This window comes from Puma concolor, chromosome E3 (assembly GCF_028749965.1).
Source record: "Puma concolor isolate L17-30 chromosome E3, mPumCon1.1.hap2, whole genome shotgun sequence".
Lineage (NCBI taxonomy): Eukaryota > Metazoa > Chordata > Mammalia > Carnivora > Felidae > Puma > Puma concolor.
The window spans coordinates 29,052,475-29,069,908 of record NC_141682.1 but is presented as its reverse complement, the minus strand read 5'-3'; the positions used below and the strand labels follow the sequence as shown (position 1 = coordinate 29,069,908).

Genomic DNA, 17,434 nt, shown 5'->3' with positions numbered 1-17,434 from the left:
CATCAAGTAATATCAGAAGGAACTTTTCTCTGGATATCATTGAAGGGCAGTTTGAGAACAGGCTATGCAAATATACTATCAGGATGCTCAATTTATGTTTGTTTGTTTGTTTGTTTGTTTGTTTGTTTTAACTATCAAATAAGCACACCTCTCTAAAAGTCATTACATGAACTTGACCGTGGGCTTTTGTTACCCTTGTTGGTCTCTGAAGGCTTTATATGAAATAAGAGGGTTTATATCTGTACCAAGGCTTAAAGCTCTTTGGCTAGAGTGCCTGCATGAATTATGAGTATATTTTTTAAGTTTTCATTTTCCGTAAGGTAAATTCACTTACCACTTGTCTCTATCCCCACCTCAGTATTCCGAAGTGATTCCACAGTGACCCACAATATGTATTTCCTCATCAAATAGTACACCTTTCCTGTTCAACCCTGTTTTGTCCTGTCATGTTCCCCTCTTGCGTCATGATTTAGGAATGTGCAGATTCTATCTAATTATTGCTTTCATGCTGTAGTGCTGCTAGTGTCTTGTTTTTCAGGTAAGAGCACAGCATTAGAACGACAAGCCACTCTGATACGAGTTGACAAATATCTATCAAGACCACGGGGAGAGTGAAATCTTTTTGACAACTCTATTATTTTTCTTTATCTCTGAGTCTTTGGGGGGTAATCTTTCCTTCAGGGAGATCAAACTCTCCCTCCTTCCTTTGCTCCATTTGAGGGAATGGGAACCTGGATGGTTTGTAAAGCTCTTTGCAGATATAACTTTTGACAAGTCTGTGAGATACACCTTCTACGAGAGAAAGAAAGATCCTTAGCTGCAGCTTTTTCAGTGATGAAAAATTGCATATACCTATATGCAAGAAGGCCCCCAAATACATGGCGATCGCATTTTCTCCACGAGAAGATTCTCACCTTTCCAGAATTGTTAGCCAAATTAGAAAGTTTACAGCTGAGGGGTATAGATTATATCATCTCACATCCACCTCTTTTAAGAATAATAACTTTATTGTTTTGTCACATACATACTTTAAATTACACGCAGGATTATAATTTGGAAACGAGGCTTCTTGTTCACTCAACATGTCTGGAAAGACTTTCACTCAAACGTTCACGTGCATTGCTTAAGTGACTTCCTGTGGTATGACCAGAGCCGGTTCTCAGTGATTTCGGTTTTTCCCAGCATGCCAGCTTTGCCTCCTTCCAAAGTACTAGCAGCTTTATAAATACTATTTTTTTTAAGTTTATTTATTTATTTTGAGAGAGAGAGCCGGGGGGGGGGGGGGAGTAGAGAATGAAGGGGAGAGAAGATCCCAAGCAGGCTCCACACTGTTAACGCAGAGCCCGACATGGGGCTCAATCTCAGGAACTGTAGGATCATGACCTGAGCCAAAATCAAGAGTTGGATACTTAATTGACTGAGCCACCCAGGCGCCCCGGAGAGACAGCAGCTTTTTGAGTTCGCATGTGATAGTGTAACTAAAAATTGTATTCCAAGCCCCCAGTCCTACTTTACGCAAATTTAGGTTACCTCTTCTTTTATCATGAAAACATAACAAAATACAGAGATATGCGTAAAGCATGCAAATCGTTCAGTGGATAATTATACATTGAACGCTTTTGTCGTAGCCACCCAGACAGAAACATGGGATCAGTATTTCCAGGCACTCAGAAGATCAAAACTCATTTCTCCTCACTGAAGGTAGCACTATCTTGACTTTTGTGATAAGAAAAGCACGAGCAGTTTTGGTTTTTGAAAAATATTTGTCTCTGTATGTCCGCTGGCTGCACGATCCGAGCTCTTAGTCTGTTTTGTGTTAAGTGGCTTTACGGGTTTAATTTGTAATGGTAACCCACGCTTGCAACTAGGAAGGCCATACTCGCAGGAATAATTACTAAATGTGTGTTAAATTTACCTGCTTCCTTGTTTACTGATGCTATCATGGGACCTCAGGAAATACCTAAAGCTAGCGTTGAGTGAAGCCTTTTCAAGATAATGTGTTTTCTCACTGAAGTACCTTGTTCTTCGAAGTAAAGTAACCGGCAAATGTGTCCCATGATTTGAGAAACTATAAGGAGAGACACATACATAAGTTGACTCACACGTTTCTGAGGTCTGCTTCTGAGCCAGTATCTTCCATTGTATGAAGGCCTATGGGGCGTGTCTTTTTTTTCTTAATTCATGTTTTCTTTAATAATAAAAGATTTCACGTGTGAAAAATAAAAAGGGTTTTTTAAATCTTTTTTTAAAGTTTATTTATTTATTTGGAGAGAGAGAGAGCGAGCGAGCAGGGGAGGGGCAGGGAGAGAGAGAATCCATGAAGGCTCTATGCTGTCAGTGTGGAGCCCAGTGCAGGGCTTGAACTCAAACTGCAAGACCATGACCAAAATCAAGAGTCGGATGTTTAACCAACTGAGCCACCCAGGTGCCCCCAAAATAAAAAGAATTTGGCACATGCCCATATCCTTACCAATACCCAGACATCACACATGATGTCATTATGTAATCAATTATGAAAACAAGTAAGGAAAACAGCTTCAAAGTGGTGATCATCTTTGGATGTTGTGTGTGTTATTACATCACAGAGGCTATTCTGCAGTTTAACCCAAATGCTATTTTTGAGATTTATCCATATTGTTACATATGGATTTAGTTCCTTCATTTTATTATTTTTAATTAAAATTTTTTTTAACGTTTATTTATTTTTTGAGAGAGAGAGACAGAGCATAAGCAGGGGACAGGCAGAGAGAGAGGGAGACACAGAATCCGAAGCAGGCTCCAGGCTCTGAGCTGTCAGCACAGAGCCCAACGTGGGGCTCAAACCCACAAACTGTGAGATCATGGCCTGAGCCGAAATCAGACGCTTTCCAGATTCCCGTTTCCTTCATTTTAAATGCTGTCAATTAATCCATTGTAGAAATATAATATACTAATATACTGCCCTATTGGTGGACATTTAGGTTAATTTTGTTACAATATTGTATTTATGAAAAATTTCAAACACAGATCAAAGAATTGTGCAGTGAAGAACCATGTATCCAGATTCTGTAACTAATGTTTTATTACATTTGCTTTTTTGTTCCTTCCACCCATCTATCCATCCTTCCTTCCTCTCTCCCTCCCTTCCTCTCTCCCTCCCTTCCATTCTTCCTCCCTTCCCTTCATCCTTCCTTCATTCCTCCCTTCGTTCCATCCATCCATCCATCCATCCATCCATCCATCCATCCATATTATTTTTGTGATGCTTAAAAAAGGAAGCAAAGGATAGTGTTTTACTGTCTAAAATAATGATTGGGTACCTGATCCCAGGGTTTACGAGTTCGAGCCCTGCGTGGGGCTCTGTGCCAACAGCTCAGAGCTTGGAGCCTCCTTTGGATTCTGTGTCTCCCTCTCTCTGCCCCTTCCCCTGCTTGTGCTCTGTATCTCTCTCCCTCAAAAATCAATAAACATTTAAAACATTTTTTTACATAATGGTAGGAAGAGAACAAAATAGTTGTTCCCAGCGGTTAGGGATGGGTGGAGGGAGCACAGGAAGGTGACTGTGAAGGATGTCATGAGGGAAGTCTTTGTGGTGATGGAATAGTTCTGTACTCTCTGCTGGTGGTTTTGTATATGTACACATGTGATAAAATGACATCAAGCTTTGCATGGGCATACTGCACCAATGCCAACTTCCTGGTTTTGATATTGCCTTAAAGGTATGTAAGATGTCACATCGGGAGGGATTGGGTGGTGTGTACATAACACTTCCTTGTACTGTCTTTGTAACTTCATGTGTGCCTATAATTATTTGAAAATAAAAATGTTGGAACAAATGTAAGAGCAGGAATAAAGAGCTAATTTGTTTTTTTTTTTTTTTAATTTTTTTTCAACGTTTTTTATTTATTTTTGGGACAGAGAGAGACAGAGCATGAATGGGGGAGGGGCAGAGAGAGAGGGAGACACAGAATCGGAAACAGGCTCCAGGCTCCGAGCCATCAGCCCAGAGCCTGACGCGGACCGCGAGATCGTGACCTGGCTGAAGTCGGACGCTTAACCGACTGTGCCACCCAGGCGCCCCTAAAGAGCTAATTTGAAGCCCTAGGCATTATTGTTAAGTCAGGAATGTTGCGATCAAGAGGTGAACAAGTATAGTAAGTTGCTGCGGCCAAGGTCAAAGAGGTTGTTGTTGCCTGTTTTCTCCTCTAGGATTTTGATGGTTTCCTGTCTCACATTTAGGTCTTTCATCCATCTTGAATTTATTTTTGTGTCTGGTGTAAGAAAGTGGTCCAGGTTCATTCTTCTGCGTGTCGCTGTCGAGTTTTCCCAGCACCACTTGCTGAAGAGACAGTCTTTTATCCTGTGGATAGTCTTCCCTGCTTTGTCGAAGATTAGCTGGCCATACATTTGTGGGTCCAATTCTGGGTCCAATTCTGGGTTCTCTATTCTGTTCCATTGATCTCTGTGTCTTTTTTTTTTTTTTTTTTTTTTTTTTTTTGTGCCATGCCATATTGTCTTCATGATTACAGCTTTGTATAACTTGAAGTCCAGAATTCTATGCCTCTAACTTTAGAAGTATAAGAAAAGGGGTCAGCAAGCCAACCATGGCAAAACAGCAAAATGGAAAGAGTCTGGGTTCCTGAGGTCCTCACTGAGTCACAAAATCAAGCAACTCTCCTAGACTTCTAATGGAAGATAATACATTTTTCTCTGTTTAAGGCCACTTCACTGATAATAGAGTAATTCTTACTGGTAGAAGAGTTAAAGAAACCAACTTTGCTACCTTCCTGGGATAACATTTTTTAAAGTACAGATGTTGCATTAGGCAGCATTATCTTTGTGTATAGTTGTTTCTCTAGAGATGTGTGTAGGAATCAAATTGTTGCATCATAGAGTGTGAGTATCTTCAACTTTACTACATATTTTATCAATACTAATAGGCCATCTAATCTAAGTTGCAACAAAATTGCTATCATTTAGAATCTTAAGATGCCGACAGTTATAAAAATGAATCTGGATTTCAGAAATGTTACAATGCAGGAGGTAGGATCGGTGGGGGGGGGGGGGTGGTGGAGGTTGAGAAGCATCTTAGAATTAATGCAGTGCAGATACCTCTAAATTCCTTTGTAAAGTGCTTGTAAAAACTTTCACTCCCACTGGCAATATAAAAACCTTGATCCCTCCAAACACCTTGATCATTTGATGATATGTTTTTTTTAATTGCAGTTCCCTAAACACCTTTTCAAAATGTTTATAGTAGATTTATGTTCCCTTTAGTGTAAATTGTTGTTGCCTTTAAAAAATTTTTTTTAATGTTTATTTATTTTTGAGAGAGAGAGAGAGAGAGAGAGAGAGAGAGAGAGAGAGAGAGAGACAGCGTGAGCAGAGGAGGGGCAGAGAGGGAGACATAGAATCTGAAGCAGGTTCCAGGCTCTGAGCTGTCAGCACAGAGCCCAATGCAGGGCTCATACTCGTGAACTACAAGATCATGACCTGAGCCGAAGTTGGACACTTAACTGACTGAGCCACCCAGGTGCCCTTCTATTGCCTTTTTTTAAAACTCAATTTTGTGTTACTAACTTTAGGAGCTCTTTATATATTCTAGTTTTTCTCATATTCGGATTGTTTTTGTAGCGCTTTTTGTTGTTGTTGTTTTCTTTTACATTATTCTAATTCTCTCTCTCTGCACTAAATCCACATTCATTTATCTGGGTTGATAAGTGGTCACATCTTACAGATATTTCATCTCTGTCCTTATTGAAAACTGTCTTGCCTATTCTTGACTCCAGTGTTTCTTTGTGAATTTTTGGGTCTGCTTGTTAAGTTATATGAGAGAAAATCTTTGAAATTGCATTGATTGTATAGATTAATCCAGCACATTTTCATCTCTATTACAGTGTATTTTCCCACCCATGAACCTGGCGTATTTCTCCAAATGCTCTTATTTCATATCCTTCAATAAAGGGTTGTGTTTTTCCCCAGAAAGGACTTGGAGATCTTGCATTAGATTTATTTCACAGAATTGTATATTTTGTTTGCGATTATGAGTAAGACATTAAAAATTACATTTCCTAACTTATTATTGGTGGTGTTCAAATACACTAATTCTATTTGTGTCTATACCCATATATTTTTTTAAATCTGATAGTTTGCATACACATATTTTCTTACATAGATAAGTGCAAATGTTTCTTCAAATGTTAAGGATTTTTCCTACTATTCCTAGTTTGCTAACATTTCTTTTTTATTTTTATTAAACATTTTTTTAATATTTATTTATTTTTGAGAGAGAGAGTGCGAGCAAGGGAGGGGCAGAGAGAGAGAGAGGGAGACACCGAATCTGAAGCAGGCTTCAGGCTCTGAGCTGTCAGCACAGAGCCCCACACGGTGCTCCTACTCAGGAACCACAAGATGGTGACCTGAGCCAAAATCGATGCTTAATTGACTGAGCCCCCCAGCCGCCCTACATTCCTTTTTTAAATACATGAATGAATGTGAAATTTTGCCAAATGTTTCTTCTGTCTCTGTGGGGATAGTCATCATTTTTCTCTTTTAGTAGTAATTTATATTAATACATTTTGTAATGTTACACCATCCTTACATTCCTGAAACTAGCTCTGCTTGGTTATGGCTGTCTGTCCATTTCTTATTCTGCTCATGGGTGTTCTTTACCAATGTTTTGTTTAAGATGTTTACATCTAAATCCATGCATGAGATTGATTTATAATTTTCCTTACCTGGCTTTAATATCGAGGGTTATGGGGTTTTTAAAATTTTATTTATTTATTATCTAATTTACATCCAAGTTAGTTAGCGTATAGTGCAATAATGATTTCAGGAGTAGAGTCCAGTGATTTATCCCCTACATGTAACACCCAGTGCTCATCCCAACAAGTGTGCTCCTTAATGTCCCTTACCCATTCAGCCCATCCCCCCACCCACAACCCCTCCAGCAACCCTCAGTTTATTCTCTGTATTTAAGAGTCTCTTCTTATGGTTTGTCCCCCTCCTTGTTTTTATATTATTTTTGCTTCCCTTCCCTTATGTTCATCTATTTTGGGTCTTAAATTACACATATGAGTGAAGTCATATGATATTTGTCTTTCTTTAATTTCACTTAGCATAATACCCTCTAGTTCCATCCACGTATTTGTAATGGCAAGATTTCATTCTTTTTGATCGCCAAGTAATACTCCATTGTGTGTGTGTGTGTGTGTGTGTGTGTGTGTGTGAGTCACTCTTCTTTATTCATTCATCCGTTGATGGACATTTGGGCTGTTTCCATACTTTAGCTATTGTTGGTAGTGCTGCTGTAAACATTGGGGTGCATGTGCCCCTTCGAAACAGCACACCTCTATCCCTAATATCGAGGGTTATGTTAGCCTTATAAAATTAACTGCCGTCTCTGCTCTTTTTCTGTTCTTTTAAAAATGCTCTGCAAGAAAAGGATTATATGTGGGTCAGATAATTGTTTTGTTTCCTTCTCATTCTTTTTTGTTTTGTTTCATCAAGTTCTGTGCATTTTAGGTACTGTTTCTACTTTCTTTGAATTTACTTTTTATTTTCTGGTATCCCAAGCTAGGTCTTTAGCTCATATTTTGTTTTTGCTTCTTTTGTAATACATGTATTTAAGGGTATTCATTTCCCTTAAAGTACTGCATAAACAGAATCCTGTAAGCACTCATATTCATTCATTCACTCATTGAACATGCCCCTGCTGTGACTCAGACAATCTTCAGTTCTCTGTGTGCACTGGGAGTAGTGTAGTGAATGTGGCTCTTTGACCTCTTAAAGGTTGCATTCACAGAAGAAAAAAAGAAAACATACACATAAATAAGTCACGTCAGGTAGTCTTTGAATGATTTGGAAGCTCGATTTTACATTTGCAAATATATGGTGCATTTTTCATGTGCCTATCCAATTGTTTGGAAGTCTTTATTTTCTTACGTGTTTTTGGAACATGGTCTAAATTCTATTGATACCTGGTTTCTGACCAATAGGGGGTCAATTTTTGTAAATATTTCATGTGGGGCTGGAAGGAACTATATTCTGTAAATCTCAGGTGTAGGATTGTTAATGTTTTGTCGTATTCGACTCATTTCTGCTTCTTGTGTAACCGATCTGGGCTTAACGTATGCCCTGACTCTGTAAGATACTTTCAAAGCCTTTACTGCTGTATTACGTTCCCAAGACAGAGTCAGTGGCATATTGCACTAAGCCAGGAGTCCTGAATGCAGGATACAGCATTCACACTATAGCACCATATCTAGTCCTTCATTCGTGGACATTATTAATCAATCATGGAGCTTAACTCCCCAGTCCTGGCAATCATTAATTAATCAGATTTGGCTCATATAATTAAACTTTTTAAAGTTGTGTATTTATCTTGAGAGGGAGAGAGATAAAGCGTGAGTGGAGGAGAGGCAGAGAAAGAGGGAGACAGAGGATCCAAGCACGCCCCCCACTGGCAGTGCAGAGCCGATGCTGGGCTCGAACCCACAAACCGTGAGATCATGACCCGAAACGAAGTCACCCAGGCACCCCTATAATTACACTTTTTTTTAATAAAAGTGACTGCTTTAGGGGAAGAACACTTGATATTTTGCCCTGGAAAATTTGGCTTTTTCTTGAGACGGCTTTGTCAGTGCATCTGGTAGATAGATCAGAACACTGTGGATTATCTTGTGTTGGAATTAGCATTGAAAAAAGCAAATGGATGTGCTACCACATCTCCCCATCAAGCCCATGGGAGATGTTACCTATCCATGCCGCCATATTTCTCATCCAGTCTTAACCCAGCCTTAGAATCTTCCTCACCACAGTGTGCCGGACAAGACTGGCGATTGACTAGAGTTGACATGTAATGTGAAACCTTAGATCAGATTTGAATAATTGCTCCCCTTTCATCCGTGCAACTTTCATTGTTAAAATCAATAGTGGCCCTTTTCCTCCAAAGGAAAAATGGGGACATATTCTTCATATTCATATGAAAAATGTACTCCTTTTCTCCTTAAGTAATATTCTGGAAAGGGATATTAAGTAACTGTGCTGGAAAGAGAAGCTTAGTCATGTACTAGAAACAACCAAAGATAGCAAAATCTAATTTCCAAGGATGAAGTTCAAAAAAAGAACAAAATGCAATTCAGCACGGAGAAATATGCATGCTGTCACTTCCCAGTGGTGAGGATGATAATCTGAAACGGATATTAAAAGGGCATAAGACATCTGGACATCAGAATTGCTGAAACCGAGGGGGGAGCATGCCGACTCACTGGGGCTGAGTATAAATCCTTCTCCAGAGAAGATGAGGGACAAAGATAGGTGTGAAGAGGCATCACATCGGAGTGGGAGAACAGGGATCCCTCGATGAGGCCAGCTGAGCACCAGCTGGGTCGACCTTTCCATCTTAGGCAGTTTCTATATCAGCACATCCTGGATTGGCTTCCAGAACTTCACTAGGTAGTAAAGGACAGAAAGAAGGATGAAGGGAACATGGGACGAATTTGAGAAGAGAAAACGGAAGCATGCAACATCCATTATGTCCTTGACTGAGTCCTTAAGGAAGACCAAAAGACACGAGACAGTTGTAGTTCATCAAGTGAGAGTGAAGATTAGATATTTCTGGGGATAATCATGCAGTGAAAGGGGTCTTCTTTGAAAAACAGGAACTGAATTAGAGGAGAAATATTCATGTCCCTGCCCATCTAGGGTAGCAAGGGAAGCAGGAAGCAATAAATACAACATCTTTTCTTGGGGCCTTCAAAGTACATCGAGAACGGCCGTTACTCAATAGCCCAGTCTCAGAATTAGATTGAGGCGTGGGCCCCCTTCTTCTGTCTCTAGTTTCTCCATATTTCATGATGTATTTTTGGAAAAAAAATACTTTTAGTGATGCCAACTTGCCTCCTTTCAGCACATTAAAAAAGGGAACGATTGGCTGAGGCTGTCATGATGATGGGAATAATTTTGTCGCTGTGCAATTTGGCTCTTGCTCCAAAGTGAACTGCACATTTGCCTCCAGTATATTTTAAGCTGGAGACTTCTAAGTAAGTGGGAGGTGGCTGATTTTATTTCTGTATGCAGCCAGCCTTCACTGGCACGAGCTCTGATTTGGCCCAATCAATTTTGTATTCATGCTGAGAAGCAAGTTGATCAAGTTCAAGGAACATCTGTATGCATTTATCTGGATTGGGTGCAAACATGGGGGCTGCTCCCCTGAAAGGTTCCCAGCCCTCCAGTGACGGCTGCAAGACTCCTGGACAATGACCTTTACGACTCTGGCAATTTCACTCCATCTTTAAATAACCACGGTGGCTCTTTAACGCACCATCTTCTTTGTAATTTATAAGGTTGTTTTTAGGAGTCTAGCTCTGGCAAGTTTGAGAGTTTATTAAGTAAATCTTCATTAGCTGGTTAAACGATCTCCAAAAAGTTATCCAACTGAGTGTGCCAGTGTTGGGTCATCAACCCATATATTAACACGACATTTCCATAGGCACATCTGTCTTGGTCTTCCCTTTCTTTTTATTTCCCCTCTCCTACTGCCATAAATTTTGTGTGCCAGCAGCTCTATGGCTCGAAGAGGGTTGTAAACATCTTCTTGTTCAATTACATCAGGATTTTTCCCTTTATGTCAGCAATTAAATTTATGAGCAAAAAAAAAAAAAAAAAAAAAAAGAGTTTACTCTCTAAAACCTAAAGAGGCACAGTCAAGTTCAAAGTAAATAAAACCAGAATGCAATCAGCATATAGTTGTAGAGTATAAACAAGGCAGTGGAATCCAAAAGACCTGGCTTCAAATCGCAGTGCCACCAACTGGCTGATCAATTTGGAGGGGAGGGGACTTGTCCTTACTCCCTAAATTATAGTTTCCTCCTTTGCAGCGTGGCATGCATGATTGCAATTTCATAGAACTTTTGGGAGAATTAAATGAGATGAAGTACATGAAGTGGGCTGAGCAGAAATGGTCAGTCCCTTTGTCCTTTCCTTCTCCATTTGCATAGCGGGCAAGCTGATTGGGTACACGACCTATGGTGTATATAATTTTGTTTATCCAAGGCCTGGGATACAGTAGGTGCTTAGCAAATATTTAACGGAAGGATGAGTGAGTAAGCCAGTTAGCGAAAGGTATTGGGTTTGATTCTTACTCTTGGTTTGGGCAGTGTAGGTTCGGGCAATCTCAGTGGATTGAGGCCTTGCTACCCCACGGGTGGTCCTTGTCAGTGGCGCACGGGCATCACGCATGGCCCTCCATAGTGCAACTGAGTCAGAATCTGCCTTAAAGTTTTTTTTTAAACTGCCACTTTACATTTGTTTTTAATTTTTCATTTTATTTTATTTTATTTTATTTTTTGCTTTTTAAAGAACTCAGATAAAACTGACGTATTATATTACTTTCAGGTATACAACATAATGACTCAATATATACATTGCCAAATGATCACCACAATAAGTCTAGTTAACATCTGTTGCCACCCATAGTTATAATTCCTTTTATTTTTGTGATGCCTTGTAACAAGATCTCAGGTGACTTGTGTGTACATTAAAGTTTGAGGAGTGCTGGGTTAGAGCCCTTAATTATGAAGCCAAGATTATGAGTTGGTTTCCCAAATCCGCTCTGCCGACGACAGACCGTCTTGACCTTGCATTTGGTCTTGAAGGGATCCTGGTGTGGGAACACGGATGAATCTGTGCCAACAAATCCTTCCTACAACAGAGTGGGAGAAACAGCCGTGGTCATGACAGGTCACCAGGATCAGATTTCCCCTTCATCTGTTGTATTGTAATATCCTCTTAAGTGCTATACTTACATCCAAATCCAATCCAAAGCATGCCAGTGACAGATAACATCCACTCCTTACGTGGGTCTCGCAGCCACTCATTTGGCGGCTGAGGCTTGGCAGGTCCAGTCACTAATTGGCGAAGGTCACAGAGGTGGAAACGGATATGAGACTCGAGCTCAGAGCTGTCTGATTCCAGGGGCCTTTCTCTCGACAGATCTGCTTCCCTCCCTCCCAGCCAGTCCTCCACACTGATGCCAGGCACCTTCTTAAGGTGCAGCCAGGGAGAGGTCTGCAAACAGCCTGATGCTGTTTTTTTTTTTTCTTTGTGTGTCTGCAACGCAAGAAGGCAGACACCCATACCCAACAATGGCTCAATTGGAACACAGGACCCTCCTCTGTGTACCCTCTCCTTGCTCTGCCTTCCTTGCTTCATCTGCTTCTGCCCTCCTTTGCAGCTCTGTGCCTCAGCACTTTTCTGATCAGCCCAGCTTCTGTGTACTTGCTCAAGCGGTCCCTCCACCTCGGAGGCCCCTTCCCCCACTCACCCACCTGGCTGACACATGCAGCCAGGCATTTAAAGGTCTCTCTCCCCAGTATTGCTCTCCCTGATGTCCCTAGGTAGACCTGAATTCTTTCTCTTTGGATCATTCTCAAAATAGCATTTGCGCAATTAAAAAAAAAAAAAGTGATTTGCTTCTAAGTTCCTCTTTCCTGCTGATCTGTGAACTTGAGGAGCAAGACCCCACAAAAGGCCGTGCGGTTCAGAGCACGGTGCTGGTGCCAGACCTGGCGGGATGCGAATGCCCCAAGCTGCATGACTTTGGGCAGGATACTTAAACTTCTCTGTGCCTCCGTTTCCCCCTCTGCAAAGTGGAGATCCTCAGAGTCTCTACCTCTTGGGTTTTTGTGAGCACTAACCTAGTTAATACAGGCTTAGAATGGTGCCTGGCACGTAGTAGGTTTCGTCTTCCCACCCCAGCCACCTACGCTGTGCGCGTTCAGAAAGTGATGTTCCAATGGATGAATGAATGTCTCGGGGGCTGCCTTCATTGTCTCTCTCTCTGGCCAGGAAACTCCTACATACGTTTTAAAGCTTTAAGAATGGAAAAACGTTTGCCCAAAAAAGTCTCTGTCTCCTTAGTATTTCTAATCTCTTCCCACACATCTTTTCCTGATACAGGAACCTACCTTTGCATCCCTTCATCTTCACTCCCCGGTTGTTTGATTAATGATGGTATCAGTACATTCCTACCCTCACCCCTCACGTTTTCCTAAGTCTGTATGAAAACATGCAATTTGCAGAGCTTCTCCCCTGTTTGGATAACGAGCAGCCTGGGCTGCGCCCCCAGAGCAGGTCGAGGCGTGACCACAGGTGTCAGCTCCATGGCCTCCTGAAATGACAGGCGGGCTCTGCTGGCTGCATGCAGGTGTATCTGCTGCACCGAACAGCTGGCCTTTATTTCTGTCCACGCTTCCTCTCTCTTCATTTTGAAGGGAAGACAGCCTGTCAAAACAAACCCGAAGGCGTACTGGCTGCAAGGATTTGAAAGGGCAGGGTTTTTATTTTTCTTTGCTTTCCTGGGGTTCTCTGAAGAAGCACAGAGCTATCTTAGTGTTTGGAAAGAGGCGATGTAGCATGGTGGTAACCGCAGAGGCTGACTAACCTTGGTTTGAAACCCAAACCTGCTACTTACTGGCTGGGCAGTGTTGGGTAAGTGCTAGAACCTCTGTGAGCTTCCATTTGTTTTTGCCTTTTTTTCTAAACTATAAAACGGTTCTAATTTTTAAGCAAATAGACTTCAGAAGTTAATTCATCACACAAAATACCTAGCACTGTGTCTTACCCATAGTCAGAGCTCAGTCTGATTATTTTCAAGCATATATATGTGTATACACGCACACACACACATGCACATATAATCACATGTTCTCTTGACACTTAATTCCATTTCTCTTTAATTTAAATATCTTTTGCATAATAAGTGCATAATATATGTTTGAACAAATGGATGGATAGAATGAATAGACTCGTGAGAGAAACCGTTTTATGTTGTACATGCAACCTATGTGTCAGTCAGGATGAGCTAAGTTACACTGTAGTAACAAACAGCCCCACCTCTCCATAGCTTGAGCAGAAATCTATCCTGGGTCAGCCAGGAGTTTTCCTCCTGTCTCTGGGACCCATATAGATGAAACAGCCAGTCTGGAGTGTTGCCAGCACCATGGTCGGGGGGGAAATGTGCATGGAAGATCACATCCTGGGTCTTAACGTTTCCACTCAGAAGTGACATGTTATATTTCTGCTCATGTTTTGTTTGAGAAAACGAATCACATGTCCATATGTAACCTCAAGAGGGTGAGGAGGTGCCCTTCTCTAGGTGCCCCTGGTGAGAGCCGGCAGCGTCTGGTGGAAAGCACTACCTGACGAACCTGTCACACTCTTGTACCCAGCAGACCTCAGCCCATTTTTCAGGTTGTCATCACTAGATGGTATGCAGATGACTAGCTGTATATTAAGACCCCATTTATAAGTACAAGCCATGTAACATTGCAAAGAGAGTGATTAAACCATAATGCCACTAAGTGCTCTTTCTAGGGCTAGCAAAATATGTAAAGGCATTATACAGAGAGTATCACGGCTACATTTCCCTATGCAACAGAGAGCCTATTTACAGCTCAGATCTGACAGAAGAATAACTACTTCTTCTCACCCAAACACAGTAACCAGCCCTCGCTGAGTTCCACAAAAGAATATTAATTCTGCAGGAAAGAATCTAATGCTAAAGAGGACAGAAGTACAGCAATAGGGCGCTTGGGTGAGGGAGCTGATGGGGGGGGGAGAGAGAGAGAAAGGGAGAGAGGGAGGGAGAGGGAGGGAGGGAGGGAGAGGGAATGAGCTATAATACTGCAGCACAATGGGAGGAAATAGCATCTGCCACAGAAATAAACTACTACGAGTAAATTCAGAACAAAGCTTAGGGCTTTAGAATAAAAGCAAGACGTGATTATTCCAACATAGAGTAAAATTATGTGGGGCTCCGATCACTCAAACCAGACCAGGATAATTCTCCTAGGCTCTCTGATAAAGGGTTCTCGTCACTTCCTTAGCAAAGGAGAACTGGAGGCTGAGATCAAGTTGGAGTGTCTGCTTAATCCATATCTCCTTTGGAATGTCCACTTGTCATAGTCCTTACCTGATAGACAGCACTATTTGTACTGTATGAGCTACCCTTGTGGTTACAGCTAATCGGACCAGGGTGGTGAGTCCATTTAATCCAAGATGAAGCAATTCAGAGTCTTGTCTCAGCCAATCGGATTTGTTTCTCAAGATTCTAAAGTAAGACAAAGAGAAGATACCTAGGCCACTTAGGCTTTGACTTCTGTAGTGTTTATTCATTCATTCAACTAATTTTTATCAAATGCCCACTTGGGGACACAGGGCCCCCAAATCCAGACTTCACAGAGTCCATTCCCGTTCCACATGACTGTCCTTAATTCAATGTCCCTGGTTATTTATTGAGATTGATAGAAGCATATGTCAACCAATTTGATGGTTCTCCTCCCACAGTCATGCTGTATTATTCCTAATTATTCTGCCATTTTAATAAAGTTAAAATTTTAACATTAAAAAAATTTTCCAGGTAGGTACCATTCCATAGAGACATCTGACTTGAGAAGTTGTCTTCTGATCTATTTCAGTGGGAGAATGCAGAGGAGGGAAGAACTCAAGACACCCCACTAGATCCTCTAACTTCCTTACAGAACTCTGCCTTCATTGTTTACCCCCGCATGTTCTGTGTTCCCTACGCGTGAGGGAGCTTCCGGTTTCCCATCCCCCACTCCCTGTCTATCACAGAGCACGTGCACGCACAACTGCTGGCAGGTGCTGTGGACGTGTGAGAAATGCACAGAGACAAAAGCTAAAATTGGTTGTGCAGAATGCATTAGAGCGAACCCCTGCAGTGGCTGTCAGAAGCTTACACCCCAGATTTTCTGGGGGAGTTCCAACTTAAAATAGCCTGTCTTGCTATCCCCACAGACACTTATTTTTGGCAGATTGTGCATCCCAATTTTGGGTTTAGGAAACACTGTCACTTTACATATACTACACACCCAGACGTACTCTGGAAAGGGTCCTAATCCAGCTGGATTAAGTCACTTTCTCAGTGAGAGAGGCACTGCTCTTGTCTTAATGATTTCCAGATTCCTAGAAATAGTCCCTGTATAATGACTGCCCTATACAATAGTTTTCTAAAGGTCCCGAAATTGCCCCCAGATTAAAACCTTGTTTCCCAACAGTGCCATCGATAACAGGCCTGTAGTTAATAGTGTTCACAGTAGCTGGAATCACTGAGTAATGCTGCCTAATGTGTCTTTTCTATCTCTTCAGGGCACATAATAGATGCTCATTAAAAGACTGATGAGTCAGGGCACCAGGGTGGTGCAGTAGGTTGAGCGTCCAACTTCAGCTCAGGTCATGATCCTCATGGTTCATCAGTTCGAGCCCCACATCGGGCTTTGTACAGAGAGCGTGGAGCCTGCTTGGGATTCTCTGTCTCCCTCTCTCTGCCCCTGCCCCTCCCCCCTCTCTTTCAAAAATAAACAAACATTTAGGGGCACCTGGGTGGCTCAGTCGGTTGAGCTTTCTACTTCGGCTCAGGTCATGATCTCGTGGTCCGTGAGTTCAAGCCCTGTGTCAGTCTCTGTGCTGACAGCTCGGAGCCTGGAGCCTGCTTCAGATTCTGTGTCTTCCTCTCTCTCTGCCTCTCCCCCACTCATGTTCTTTCTTTCTCAAAAATAAATAAACATTAAAAAAATTTTAAAAAAGAAGATTGATGAGTCGGGTGTCCACGCATTAAATGGAATCTTTGAATTGATGAGGCAAACCCCACATACAGACTCTGCTCTTTCTTTCACCTTCCTCTATTGTGGTCATCCTTGGTTCTGTGAATGTGGCTGACCTCAATTCCTGCTTCCTTTTATCTTGCAGTCTTGACCACGTTCATTTTTAGATCTCTGTAAGCTTCCTGGTCAGCGAGTCCCATTTTGGTAGTCGTGGCTCTTTGGGGTCCTAAGAACAACACCGAGAAGTCAAAAATTGTTGCACCTGGACAGGCAGGTTTTTTTCCCTATGCACAGAGAATGCATCACGCAGACATTTGGGGACCTCTGTTGCTGTGTGTATGAGAAGCATTTCTGACCAAGGCATTTACAGATCATAAGGAGCCCCAGGATAGCACATACACTCTTTTTCTGGGAGCATCCTTCCTCGAAATTTCAGCCCTCCCTGTACCCATATATCATCATAGGAAAGAGAATGGGGAGAATGCTATTGAGGTTGCTAAGGAGAGTCAAGAATGCTCACCTTCTAAGCTCCATTTGCTGTGACATGGAGACATACGTTCTGGTTGTTGCATCAGCCCTCAGAGACCCAAATGGTAGAGGATATCATAGCACATGCACCCAGACAATATTAAAATTATTTCAGTTTTAAAAATTTTTATTCATTTTATTTATTTTTTTAATTTTAATTTTTTAACTTACTTGCAAGTCACTTAGCATATAGTGCAACAGTGATTTCAGGAGTAGATTCCCTAATGCCCCCTACCCATTTAGCCCATCCCCCCTCCCACAACCCCTCCAGTAACCCTCTGTTTGTTCTCCATATTGAA

At 41.7% G+C, this 17,434-nt stretch overlaps 1 long non-coding RNA gene across 2 annotated transcripts in view; it reads left to right on the top strand.

Moving 5' to 3' along the window:
* The window catches only part of LOC147573092 (uncharacterized), a 668,158-nt gene that overhangs the window by 447,577 nt on the left and 203,147 nt on the right, over window positions 1–17,434 (top strand). The gene's annotated exons all lie outside the window — the stretch shown is intronic.